This window comes from Pinus tabuliformis, chromosome 5_1 (assembly GCF_031772625.1).
Source record: "Pinus tabuliformis cultivar Carrire ecotype Pingquan chromosome 5_1, CPIR1, whole genome shotgun sequence".
Taxonomy (NCBI): Eukaryota; Viridiplantae; Streptophyta; class Pinopsida; order Pinales; family Pinaceae; genus Pinus; species Pinus tabuliformis.
Genome location: NC_142305.1, coordinates 52,408,834 through 52,421,899, shown reverse-complemented (window position 1 = coordinate 52,421,899; position 13,066 = coordinate 52,408,834). Strand labels below are relative to the sequence as shown.

Here is a 13,066-nt window from a genome sequence, read left to right as displayed (position 1 = left end):
CTCTGTGATTAGTCAGCCTATAGGCAATGTGATTCATCAACGGGAATGCCTATAAATTTTTTAAACTGTAAATTCATAATTCGACTTTGTTGGGATTTATATTGATGAATTGGAGTCCTTCCTACGTGTGCATATTTAGGATGGAGGTGTGTGCCTTCTTCACAAGGTTTTGATATCTATTGTGCTTTTTGCTAATGATGTGATTCTTTTGGCCTCATCCAAATTCCCTAGAGGCCTTGTAGAGACAGAGGGATGCTTTGTGAACCTATTTTATGACCTTCGATAGTTAATAGTCAATTGAGGTAAAACCAAGGTCATGATATTCAATGAATCGAAGAAGGTTCTTTTAGATTATCGTTTCTTTTTCAAAAGGGAGGAGATCAAGTTTACCGACCAACGTTGCATGAAGCGGGGACGTGAAAGCATCATTTCCCAAAAATCTAGGAAGTGGAGCATCTACTATCTATCTATCTATATATATATATATGTTATATTTTTTGCATTTATATTAAAAAAAAACATCCCAAATACCAAATTAGTTGTAGAAGACATGAAAACATGCATATTTTTGCATAAATCAAGATAGATATGGCATCCATGATTCCATTGTACATCAATGATTAATTATTCGAGTATCAACCATCTAGATTCTAGCAATTACAAACATACATTAAATTTTTAAGCATATCATAAAACATAAAACATCTAGAAGATAAAATCATCAAACATTCAAGCAACTTATCTAGCAAGTGAGCAATTGTCAACATGAGTCATGTCCAAAATTCAAATAATAATGTTTACAAAATAGGCCACTTGGCCACCACCACGACTCAAGTACACACTGAACTAGGAAGAGTAAGACAAAAAGTTCAAATTCACAACAAGAGTCTACAAGTCTAATCTATGACAAAAGTAGTAAACTGTGAATATATCTACTAATCTCTCCTCCTTCCACCAGGACATGAGCCTCCACGTGGTAGCAATGAAGAAGATGGTGGCTCTGGAAGTTGTGGTATTGACTGTGGAACTAATGAAGATGAAGCCCCTGCTATTGGTGTTGAAGCATGGAATGTGGGAACCAAGGTGCCGTATGGGGGTGGCATCTCAACTCGATCATTATCATCCTAGATAAGAGCATCCTCCAATTGCTCTAATCGCAACACTCCATCCTCCAAATTGGGCTCCTCTGGACTTTTGTCCCAAACCTTAAGGTCTTTATTAGTTTTTGCATCATCACAATAATGGGACAACAATTGCAAGTTGTAGTGAACATAAGCCAAGCTCTCTGTCCGGTCTAAATTTAACTTGTTCCTTTTAACAGTGTGGATGAAAGAATAAGAGCTCCAACACCTCTCTATCGAAGAAGTGTTTACCACCTGCGATAGGACCTGCATTGCCAAAGTTTGTAGAAGTGGAGTAGCACCTCCATGAATGTTCCACCACTCAAGAGACGAAAAATTCTCTCGATCTCTAATTGCATGCATGCTCCCAAATGGACCAGTGCTAAGCGTATAGTTGCTCAAATGTTTCCGTACCATGGCAGCCTCCTCCTCATTAGGGACTAATTTATCCAATGCTTTCATATAACCAGATAGAACCTCTGGATCTAGGTGTGGTTTTTTCCTGCTCCCCCCAGGTGTTGGTGTTGAAAGCCATGATGGATGATAGTATTTAGGTGTCAGAACATATGCTAAGGCATGCAATGGAACGTTTAGCATATCCCATCGTTTTTCCACCTCTGCACAAATACAATTATGCAAGGTGATATCTCTAGGCTCAACAATGTCTTTAATCTACCCCAACATGCTATCCATTTGTTCATACACCTCCCCAATTATTGGTCGATTTGAATCTGCAAACTTGATCGTGTAATAAATTGGTTTGGTGAATTGCAAAACATATTTAATCTGTGCTCAAGTAACTGTCAAGAATAGTGTCCTTGACTACATTAGCACCATCTTTATCAATGTTAATTTCCTCCCATGATTTAGGGGTCAACATATTAGTTAAAGCTTGTCTCACCTTCACTAGCCGCCTAAAGGTGAGGTAATAACTTCCAAATCTTGTTTTTGCAAGTTTAAGCAACTGCAACTTGGAGTAAGTGCCATAAAAGTAGTCTACCCTTGTATGCCTTGTGATAAATTTAATGAGTTGCTTCCCTCTCTTGTAAAGCTCATTAATCCATCCACATTCTCTATGCTTTGCAATATCATGCATCAAAAGGTTCAATGTGTGCACCAAGCACCCAGACCAAAAGATGTGTGGATGAGTACGCTCAATAATTTTTCCTGCTGCCTTACAATTCGCTGCATTATCAGTGATCACTTGAACCACATTATTAGGACCAACATCTTTGATTGATTGCAATAGGAGATTTGCAATGTTTTGGGCAATTGCACTGACGGAAGAGGAGTAATGAGGTGTAATAAATACTGCACCACTAGCAGAAACACCAAGAACATTTATCAAATGTTGGTTTCTAACATTTTTCCACCCATCTGATACAATGGATACCCCACAATCCACCCACTCATTTGTAAAACATGTCAAAACTCTTTGAACCTTTGTTTTTTCTCTTTCTAATAACACTGTTCTAGCTTTCTCATATTTGGGGCTCTTGTATCCTTTTGGGGCTTCATTGATGGCCTTAACCATATCATGCCAATAGGGAAAGCGAAACACATTGAATGGTACACCTCAAGCACAAAGAAACCAGACTATCTTTCCATCCACATCATCCCTCCCAACAACATTAAGGAAATCCCCTATTGTTCTTCTACTTCCAGAGGTTGCAGAAGTACCATGAGGAAATGAGCTACCAAATCTAGAGGTTGCACTTGATTCAGAATGCATTTCTTGTTTCTTGTTTTTTTGTTGTACAAACCTCCTCTATTTGGATATATTTTCTCCTTTGTTCAGCTGAAACCTTTGGGAAAATTGCTATTTCCACGACACCCCTTTTGTCATCACTATCCAAAACCCCACAAAGATGCCTCCTCACACGGGTATATGAACCACTATATGGTTTTCCTCCATGACAACCATGAGGGCACAAAAACTTGTAGCTTCCACCACCTTTTCCCCATTCAAGTTTGCAAGTTTGGTCACATAATTCCACAAGGGTGTCATTCAACTTTCCCCTCTAGCATTTCAGTGTTCTCTTCATCCCCTTCCTCTTCAAACCCTTCCTCCTCATCATCCATTGGGTCACTCATATGGGGACCAATATCCTCTTGTTCTTCTCCCCTTCTATTCCTACTCCCCCTTTCCATCATGAAAACCAAAAGTGGAATGATACATAGAAGCCAAAAGAACACCATTTTGGAATATGAATATAGATGGACAACCTGCAATGAAATGAACAAGAAGAAAGAATGGGAAAGAGTAGGAAAGGGAGGAGAAAAAATACAAACAATAATGACAAAAATAAGGGAGTTTCGGGTTTGCACTTACCTCTTTAGCTCTTGTAGATGGAAGCCTTTCTTTACTCCTCCAAGCTCCTCCTCCTTCACTCCTCCAAGCTCTCTTCAAGCCTCTCTTCTCCAAGCTCTCTTCTTCTCTCTTTCTCCTCTCTTCTCCAAGCTCTCCAAAAATACAAGAGTGAGGAAATGAGCTTTATCCCCATCTATCATTTCCCTAACTCAACCTAAACCCACCCCCAACTCAAGTTAAAAAAAAATAAAAAAATGTTCTTTTGGGTCGACTCCATGGAACCGCCCGTCGAGCATCGGATTTGCTTGGGATCCATGCCCGATCCCCCGCGGATTCGATGCCAGATCTGTGGTTCGAAAATTCGGAACCGCAAATCGGGCTGACACAGTTCCAAAATTCCAGGACTCGTTATTTCCGGCCCGATCCGCGGTTCCAGATTTCCGAACCGCGGATCTGGCAGCAGATCCCCCATGGATCCGTATGGGACTCGGATCCTGGTTTAAATCCTGGGGGGGGGGGGTTTGTGCAACACCATTACCGACACCTATACTTGGGGGTGCAATTCTAAAGGCCTTGTTTTATTTATGAGCTTTTTTCCATTTGTGAGAGTTTTGGCTTACACTCGTATGCTTGGAGATGCTAATTTTATTTGATTGGGTTGGTGTTTTGGTGAAGGAATCTTACTTTTCTCCTTGCTGGATTCTCATGGCCATGGCTCATCTATCAATTTTCTTCATGTTGCATGCGTTTGATTGATGGATCACCCTCATGGTATGTGTTGGATGCATTCTACCTGGTATGTTTGGCGTGATGGTGTTGTTCTTGGTATACTACTCATCATGTTTAGAGAGTGCTATATCTTTGTTCATGTATGATGGTTCCAACATTCCCCTTGTGGGGCTGGATAATGATGATGTGAGGTAGTGAATTGGCTTTTGTGTAGAGTGTCTTAGTGATTATTGATAGATTGATAATGACAAAGCATATCTTTACTACATGGTGGTATTATATTTGTTTGCCCCTAGGAGTGGGTGTTGCACACGGTCTCTATTACCCCTACTCCACAAAGGCAACCATAGTAAAATTTTCCACTGTGAATTGAATTTAGATGAGCTGGGCTATTTAGATGACATGACATGGTTCTTCTTAAGCTGGTTGCATTTTGATTATTGGGTACTATATACAAAATTAATAGTTTAGAGAAATGGCTCTTTCAAATCAATCACATCAGTATTTTTGGAGTTGATGTTTCAAACCATCCACTGTGGTTCATCATCATCATATGTCCTGATGATGAATAGATACCACTGTTGCTGATGATGATACCACTACAACTCTATACCATATATATGATGCCATACAATCTTACCAATATTGTTTTGCATATAAAAGTGTAATGCCACACCAATGCTGCTTTACCAATGATGCTTGTTACACACCATTTTGTGGGTGATATCCCTAGAAGAAAATTTTTCTCCAAGATGGTCCTCAACCAGCAGCCGACAGACCCTTCCAACCACCAACTAGCTCGTTGTGCCACTTCTCCGCCACCTGAGCCAACCATGTGGTCCCTCACCCATCTACCATGATCGTATGTTTGAAGGTGGGTCTCCTGAACGTAAAGATATGCCTTGTGATTTGGTAATTGAGTATTGCAGTTTGATTATCATAGACACTTCTGGGCCTGGATTAATGGGGGGATTCGACGGAAAGAATGGGCTAGGTCTGTGCTCTTGTACCCTAGACCCCTTTTTGGATGTTAACCTTGGATTCTAGTCTCGTGGGATCTCTTTTACTGACACTTCGGCTTTAGGGATGGCATTACATGGGAAACCCTGATTTTGGTTGCATGGTTCCGCTTCCTCATCCATATATATTACTCCCCTTCTACTGATTGTGACCCCATTCATCATTTCTCCCACCTGGATCCACATTCCTCCACTAAGTCCACATAGGGCTAGCTTTCCCCTTCCCCTTGCCCACACCTTGGGTCGGGCTTGAAATGATGCCCCAGAGGTTGATGCAGCTGAAAAGAAAAGTAAAAGCATAATTGGACACATACAATAGGAAAATGTACCACAAAATGCATCAGTCAGTTCCAACATTCACGTGGTATCATACTGAACACAGTTAGTTTAGTAATTTTGGATGTTTTTCAGTTGCTTCTCTCAGCAACTGATTTGCAGTACGGATGCAGTGTTAGCCGTCGCAGTGCTAGCAGCATAGCAAATGCAACATTTGAGAGGGAGCTGTAGTACAGATGTAGCATTGGCAGTGGCATTGTCAAAGGCAGCAGTAAAGTTGCAGCAACAACGCAGTACTTGGTGGATAACATGTCAGACATCAGCAACGTAGAGGACGATGCTTCAGAGTCAGAGCTAGTATACAGCAACAGTATATTGCTAGAGCACTTTCCTCGCTAAGAGGGAGTGTTGATTTGGGGTAGCATTTGATGTGCTCTAGGCCTCAAATTTTGCAGGGAGGCTTGGACACATGTATTCCAAAGAACCCAGAAAGCGTTTTGGGAAATTCCACCCAGAAATGATTTTATTAAAATAATTAATATTTTTAATGGAGTTCCTAAGTCTAAACTTAGGAAAATTAAAATATTAATGGGTATTAATCTAATAATTAAAATATTAATGGGTATTAATCTAATTGTGGGTGAATATTCTAGATAAAGATGTAGATCAAGTCAAAATGATCTGAGCCTTTGATTAGGAGTTAATTTAGGCCGTTGGTTGTCCAACAAGAAGATATAAGAAGGGGCTTGAGGGTCATTTGGAAAACACACCAAGAGAGATCAAGAAATCGATTTTCTGAAGTGAGAAGTTCTCAGGAGGAAAATTTGATTGAGGAGATTTCTTGCAGCAGAGGGGCAATGATAGCTTCTGGAGAGAGTGATTTTCTTAGCCAGAGAATCATCAGTAGAGAGAGGCAAAGGGTAATCCAGTAGTGGCAGCGCTGAGCCATAGGGGCTGACGTAGAGCCACGCAGAGGTAGCGCAGAAGCCAGTAAGGAGTCTGAAATTTGTAGAGGGAATTCGAGTTTTAGAAGTCGGGAGCCGAGGTGTGAGACCGGGAAGCAGAAATCGAATCTCCTGGGCAGCAAATTGACTAGCTAGAGGAGTGATGCAGTCCCCAGAGAGCTTGACGTTGGGTTGATGCAGATACTGCGCAGAAGCAACGCAGAGGCAGCCAGAAAAGCCAAGGGCAATCAGTCTGGGGCTAGATCAGCCAAGATTTCTAGTGATTGTGTGAGGTAACCTCACAATTCTTTCTACCAGTATTTTATCTGTAACCGAATAACCTGAGAGGTATTCAGAGATGTATTTAGAATTTGCTACTGCTTAATAATAATAAACCCTCAGAGCTGCTGCACCGGTTTTCCCGCATTGGGCTTTTTCGGGGACATTTGTCCAAAAATAACAGTGTCCTGTGTGTTTGTATTTCCTTGCTCAATTTCCATGTTTCTTAATCATATTTAATTTGGTGTAGGCTGGTTCAATTATTTGCTTCAATATTTCAAGAAGAAATTTGAAATAAGTTTTTAATGTAATTTACAATCTAGGTGAAGTAGATTCAGCTAGTTGCAATAGGATTCTTGAGATTGTTAGATCTTGGAATTTTCACAAGTACTGTCCGCTATGCTTAACTCTTCAACAAATCTGAATCAAAATTGTTATCTGCATAATGCATATGACCAAGTGGGGACAAACTCTGACACAAGTGATAGATTTGTTCCCCACTAACTTTGTAGTCAACCTGCCATGTGGGACAGGCAACTCCACCCAAACCAAACTTCAAATTTATTGCTAGTAAATCCATGAGGGAGACAAAGATGTTTCGACTTGCTGACTTGGTTATTCATGACCCTCTTTGTTGACTGCTGACTTGGCTTAATTTGACCTCCAATGTGGCTGCCATGTCACACCTTTTGTCCCCCATTAACTTTTAATGTGCCTTCCTTTTATTTTCAACATGTTGGAAAGAAAGAAAGAAAATTATTTTAACGTCCACGAGGCTAAAGATAGCCTATGGGACATATTGCTTCTTAATTTGGTTGGATGTATTCGACCCTTTTCCTGTGAAGCCTCACAATAAACACTCCCAACGTCTTGACAAACCCTTCGCTAAATAGATTATCCCAAGAGCTAGCTGCCAGAATATCTGCTTAACTTTCCCTGTTGCCTTTGAAGGCCTCCCATTCTAAAATGAAGTGCTTTTCTGTTTCCACTTTTCTGGGAGAACAAAAAATGCATACTCTTTCCTTCCACACTTCGTTTGGCCTTTTCCAACGACCTGTTTCAGAACGGAGTTGATGAGAATTTGTCCTTAAACAAAATTATTGAACTTTAGCCATACGTGATTTTCCCATAAGCTCAACGTGGAACTTTGTTGACTACCTTTGACTTGGCTCTTGGCATTTTGACTTTGAATTTTACCTTAGGTGGTGGGTCCCATCAACTTTGACTTCACTGAATTTGCCATGTCAAAATTTGACTTATTTTGACTTTGGAAAAATTTCTAAATTTTTCCAATTATTCATTTTTTTTTAATTTTTTTTCCTCATTTTTGCCACTGACATTAGAAAAATTTGCTTTGAGGGACTATAAGACATTTTTTGATTCTCAAAGTGGGTCCTAGGATAATGTGGGGCTTCTGAGAATGAATTTCGAGTAGTCATACACCCTATAGATGTCCAAAGACCACTTATTTACATCATTATATAGAAAATTAATTAAAAAATCTCGTTTTGCGGGATATTTTTAATTATTAAAAAAATCCTACTTAGACCTAACTAAATTCCACGAAATTTTTTGTGTGATTTAGTATGGTAATATACATCGACTCTAGACACTAAGATGTGTTAGGGGCTCAACCTTCAAACCGTCACCCTGGCTTTGGGGTAAAAAGTGGGTGAAAAAACCTAGAAAATTATCCACCTCTAAAAAAGAAGGGATAATTATCCATTCACTTGATACTCACCAACTTTTCTCCTATTAACTTTCATGTTTCTCTGATTCTTTCTCTGTTCACTTTCACCTATCTGGCTCTGCTTCTTTCTCTGTTCACTTTCACCTATCTGGCTCTGCTTCTTTCTCTGTTCACTTTCACCTTTCTGGCTCTGTCTCTTTCTCTATTCACTTTGAACTTTCTAGCTCTGCCTACTTCCACACAAAGATGTTGTTTCTGGAAGTAATATAAAATATATAGGAAATGTATTCACCTTACTCGTGGTCTCATATTCTGGAAAATGTCTCCATATTCATTTATTTTTACAAATCCTTGTCAAAAAATTCTGTAAATCTTTTTTTACTTTCACTTTCATGAACCTTGAAGCATTCTCTACTTTCCAGTAATATGTGGATTAAATTCAAACGCCAAATATGGAAAAAAATATTCCACTAAAAATAATTAATAATTCACTTCCAAAAAGAAATGCTTCAAAGCTTCGCTAATATTCAATGTTATTTATTCACTGTCGATTGTGCCAACAATAAGAGTTACTGGTGGGTAATCACTTTTACCTTGGTTGCTTTTAACTTGGTTTCCAACACTCTCACAATCTTTATCTGAGTTTGACAACGAATTTGAGACCCTGATTACAAAACGAATAGTGAGACAACAATGCAGTCCACCAAGAAAGGAGGAGCCCTCAAGAATGCCACAAAACTAGTGGCTCAATTCAATCAACAGGCGGATGAACTACCCGCTCTAATACCACTGTAAGACAATCAAACTGGAAACCAAATAAACTGTATATTAATGATTATCTCTATCAATGATGTACAATGTGTACATATTAATACATACAAGAAACAGTTGAATTAGTTTCAGGGTCTTCTTGGACTCCAATAACTACACAAACTAACCAAATCTTTAACCCTAAGGATTAGTTGTTTAGCATAATCAGCACCGGGTGGAAGAGAAATTGCACACACCGAGGGAGTTTCTCTCAAAGGGTTTCTAGTTTCATAAATCCAATATTTCCAGTTGCAGCAGGCAGATTGTCTCATTCCAACGAGTGTGAATAATAGTGCTAGCAACTGGGCAGGTGAAAGAGGGAGATTTCTGTCCTAGGTCGAGTTTTTTGCAGTGATGGCTTTAGCTGGATTCTGAGATTAGGACAAATTAGAGGGCGCATCAGACTATTTTATCTGGATGGCTAGGATGGCATTCCTGCTAGATGAGTATGGTTTGAAGATGTATGCAGAACGAGTTGTAGTCGTGCCTACAGATGTAGACTAGTTAGCGAATTACAATAAAGAGATGGATAAGGCGAAGCGGTTCATTCTCGATGGAGTTTGAGATCATATTGTCTCACACGTTGCAGCCAAGAATACATCCAAAGAAATGTGGGATGCTCTCACATCACTCTACCGGAATCCTTCCGAGCAGCGAAAGATGTTCCTGAAGGAAAAACTAAGGAATGTTTAAAAGCAGAAGGTATCAACCCCTATCTCACTAGAGTTTAGGATATCCGACATGAGCTTGCAACTATAGGAGAGTCGCCTACACCTACAGAACTTATGCATTTGGCCCTCAACAGTGTCACTGAGGAATGGGATACCTTCATCCAGGGTATTATGGAATGAGATCAGTTGCCTGGGTGGGACTGGATATGGGTAGATCCCACACAAGAGGATATGAGGCGAGCTCTAGTAAAGAGCTCCATCAACGACAACAACAACAAAAGATCGAAGGGTGTGAAGGAGGAAATGTGGTCCTTGTATCGAAAGGAAAAGCAAATGGTCCCAATCAGGGACAAGGTTTATAGGGAGAGAAGAAGAAGAAGAAGGATTTGTCCAAGATCAAGTGCTTCAGGTGTGGCGAATTTGGCCACTACAATACTTAGTGTCCTCAGAGGAAGAAGGACAAGAAGGAGACGCAGGATCAGGTGGTAGCATCAGCAAAGATAGATCAGATGTCCTCCAGGTTGGGGGAACAATTCGCCTTGTATACAACTATACCTCCAGGCGAGAGATGGGAAGACATTGAGTTTTGAACTCTAGAGCTGCGTAGAGCTGGGCAGGGTCCATAAAGGAGCAACAATTGTAGTTTACTCATATGGATCACTACCCTTGCTACAGGAGCCCACAATATTTAGTAGCAGGGGGATCGTTTAGTAGCAGGGGGAATCAGTGTCGGTTGGTGCAGTCAATTCTAGAGTGACGTTGCAGACTAGTTGCAGTCAGATGCTGAGGAGCGCAGAGCAGTGTTGATAGCAGTGCGGGAGGCACAATATTGAGTCAATAGCAGTGCAAATTTCCCAGTGGACAGTGCAAAGGCTAGCAACAACTAGAGACTCAGGAGACAGTTGCAACACAGAGACACAGTTGATTCAGTATTTTGGATGCTTCTCAGTGCAGTAGTTGCAGCAACAATAACAATAGTGTGAGGGAGTGTTAGTTGGGTTGTAGTGCAGATGCAGAGTTGTCAGTAGTATAGATTGTACAATACAGTGTCAACAACAACACAAATGCAATATGGTTCAACTATAGTCAGTGGCAGATGAATCAGAGTTAGCGCAATGGTTGGTGGACAGTGGCAAACGACTATAGTTGTTAGACATTAGCAGTGTGTATGGGAGGATGATGTAGAGACAGGGTGTTGTAGTAGTGCAACACTTGTACACCTTTCTCACTAAGAGGGAGTGTTAGATTTTGTAGCATCGGATGGTGTTCAAGTCTCAAACTTTTTGGAAAGGCTAAAAGACATGAGATCTCCAAAACCCAGAAGTCGTTTCCGGAAATTCCACCTAGAGTTAACTCAATGAAATTAATTGATCGATAATTAAAAAATGCCTAAGTCTAACATAGGGAAATCAATTAATTAATAGGAATTAATTGAGACAGGTGAGAATTCTCTAGAAACTCACATGGATTCACTTAGAGATGATCTCAACCATTGATTAAGTTTTAATCTTGGTCGTTGAAGTCTCAACTGGAGATTATAAGAGGAGGTTGATGGCATTGGAGAATAACACACTTGGGAGAGCGAGTTTCTTGGTAGGTTGAGCTATCCAGCTTCTGTAGTCAAGCAGAGGAAGAGAGTTCGAGCCAGAAGGGACGTAGAAGGGCAATGAGACTGCGTCCAGAGGAAAGTTTTCCAGTTCTGGTGTGCAAAAAGAAGTGACATATTATTCCACAGAGAGGCTGCACAGAGGTCTGCGTAGGCAGCTTCATAAGCAATTCGATTTAGCTGTGGGGAAGATCAATTCAACATCTAGAGGTTGGGAAGATTTTCCAGAGTGCCAGAGAATCACTTCCAACAACAAAGACAGGCAAGACGACTTGTTTGAGGGTGTTTCCAGCTGTACATGTGTGGGACCTGCGCAAAAGCAGCGTAGAAGGGTCTGCACAGAAGTTGGATGACTAGCCCTTAGAGGGAGTCGGTCGCCGGGATTGTCAATGGAGAGAGAGAGAAATTCTATCTAATATTTTTGTCATATTTCTTGTTGTAGATTGCTAGTATTTTGGGCATCTAGTTGTACTCAGAATTTCTCACTGCTGCATAATAATAAAACCCTCAGCTACTGCACCGATTGTCCCCAATTGGGTTTTCTCCAGGAACATTTGTCTAAAAATAATTGTGTCATTTTTATGTGTGTGTGCTAGCATATTTCGAAGTTTCTTGCATTTTTATTTTGCACAGTTTTTTATGGTGAAAAATTGCAGTGTGATTTATTTGTTGTCTGCTATAGCAAATAAACTGCATAGAATAAATTTCCAATTGCTGCAATTATACTTTTAAATTTTGACAGGGTTTCCTAGATGGCTCTTGTTGATTGACAGGGCCGAGCTGCATGAGTTGGGAATGATGCAACAGAGTGGGCTTGCTCCATATACAGGAGCCCGTGCATCCGATCCTTCCCACAGGATGGATTGGCGAGAAATCATTGCGAAAATTCCTTGAATTCAACAATTGAATATTTATCCTCTAACTGTTAGCAATTTATTTTTCTTCTGAATTATTATTCAACAAATAACGATAAATTCACTATTGCATTCTTCAAAATAAAAACACCGCGTAGTATAAAATCTGAAACTGAGAAATAGATGCACACACACAAGAAAATTGACATAGTTATTTTTTGACAAATGTGCCTGAAAAAGCCCGAAGGGAAAACTAGTGCATTAGATGAGGGTTTATTAATATTCAAGAATTTGAGAGAAATATTACAACTAGTTGCCAAATTGGTAAACCTCTAGCAATCTACTGGCAAAATAATCTGGAAGACACCCTTGTCTTCCTCTGCAACTGCTTTTGTCCTCTCTAGCAAACTCGCACTTCCTTTTGTTGCTTGCTCTGCAATCTAGAAATGCGCACTTCCTATGCAGATAAATTCGTACAGCGCCGAAACTACCTATAGGTGAGACAACTAGCCTCCCTCTACCTCTGAAACCAACACGCTCTGCCTCCGGGACCCTAATCCAACAATCGACAATTGAAACGAGTCTCTTCCGGCAACTCGCACTGGGTAAACTAGCTATTCACACTGTTGTGTGCGACCTCCCTCTTTCCTGTCTCTCAGACACTGGATATACTGAGGAAATCTTCCTCTGGAATCTCTTCTCCCAAATATCTGTTGATCCCTCGCTTTGATGCTTTCCCAAGCTTCAACTGTGCCC

At 40.4% G+C, this 13,066-nt stretch overlaps 1 protein-coding gene across 3 annotated transcripts in view; it reads left to right on the top strand.

Annotated features, from left to right (window-relative positions):
• Window positions 1-13,066, top strand: part of LOC149163415 (uncharacterized) — a 344,148-nt gene that overhangs the window by 131,298 nt on the left and 199,784 nt on the right. The window lies entirely within an intron of this gene.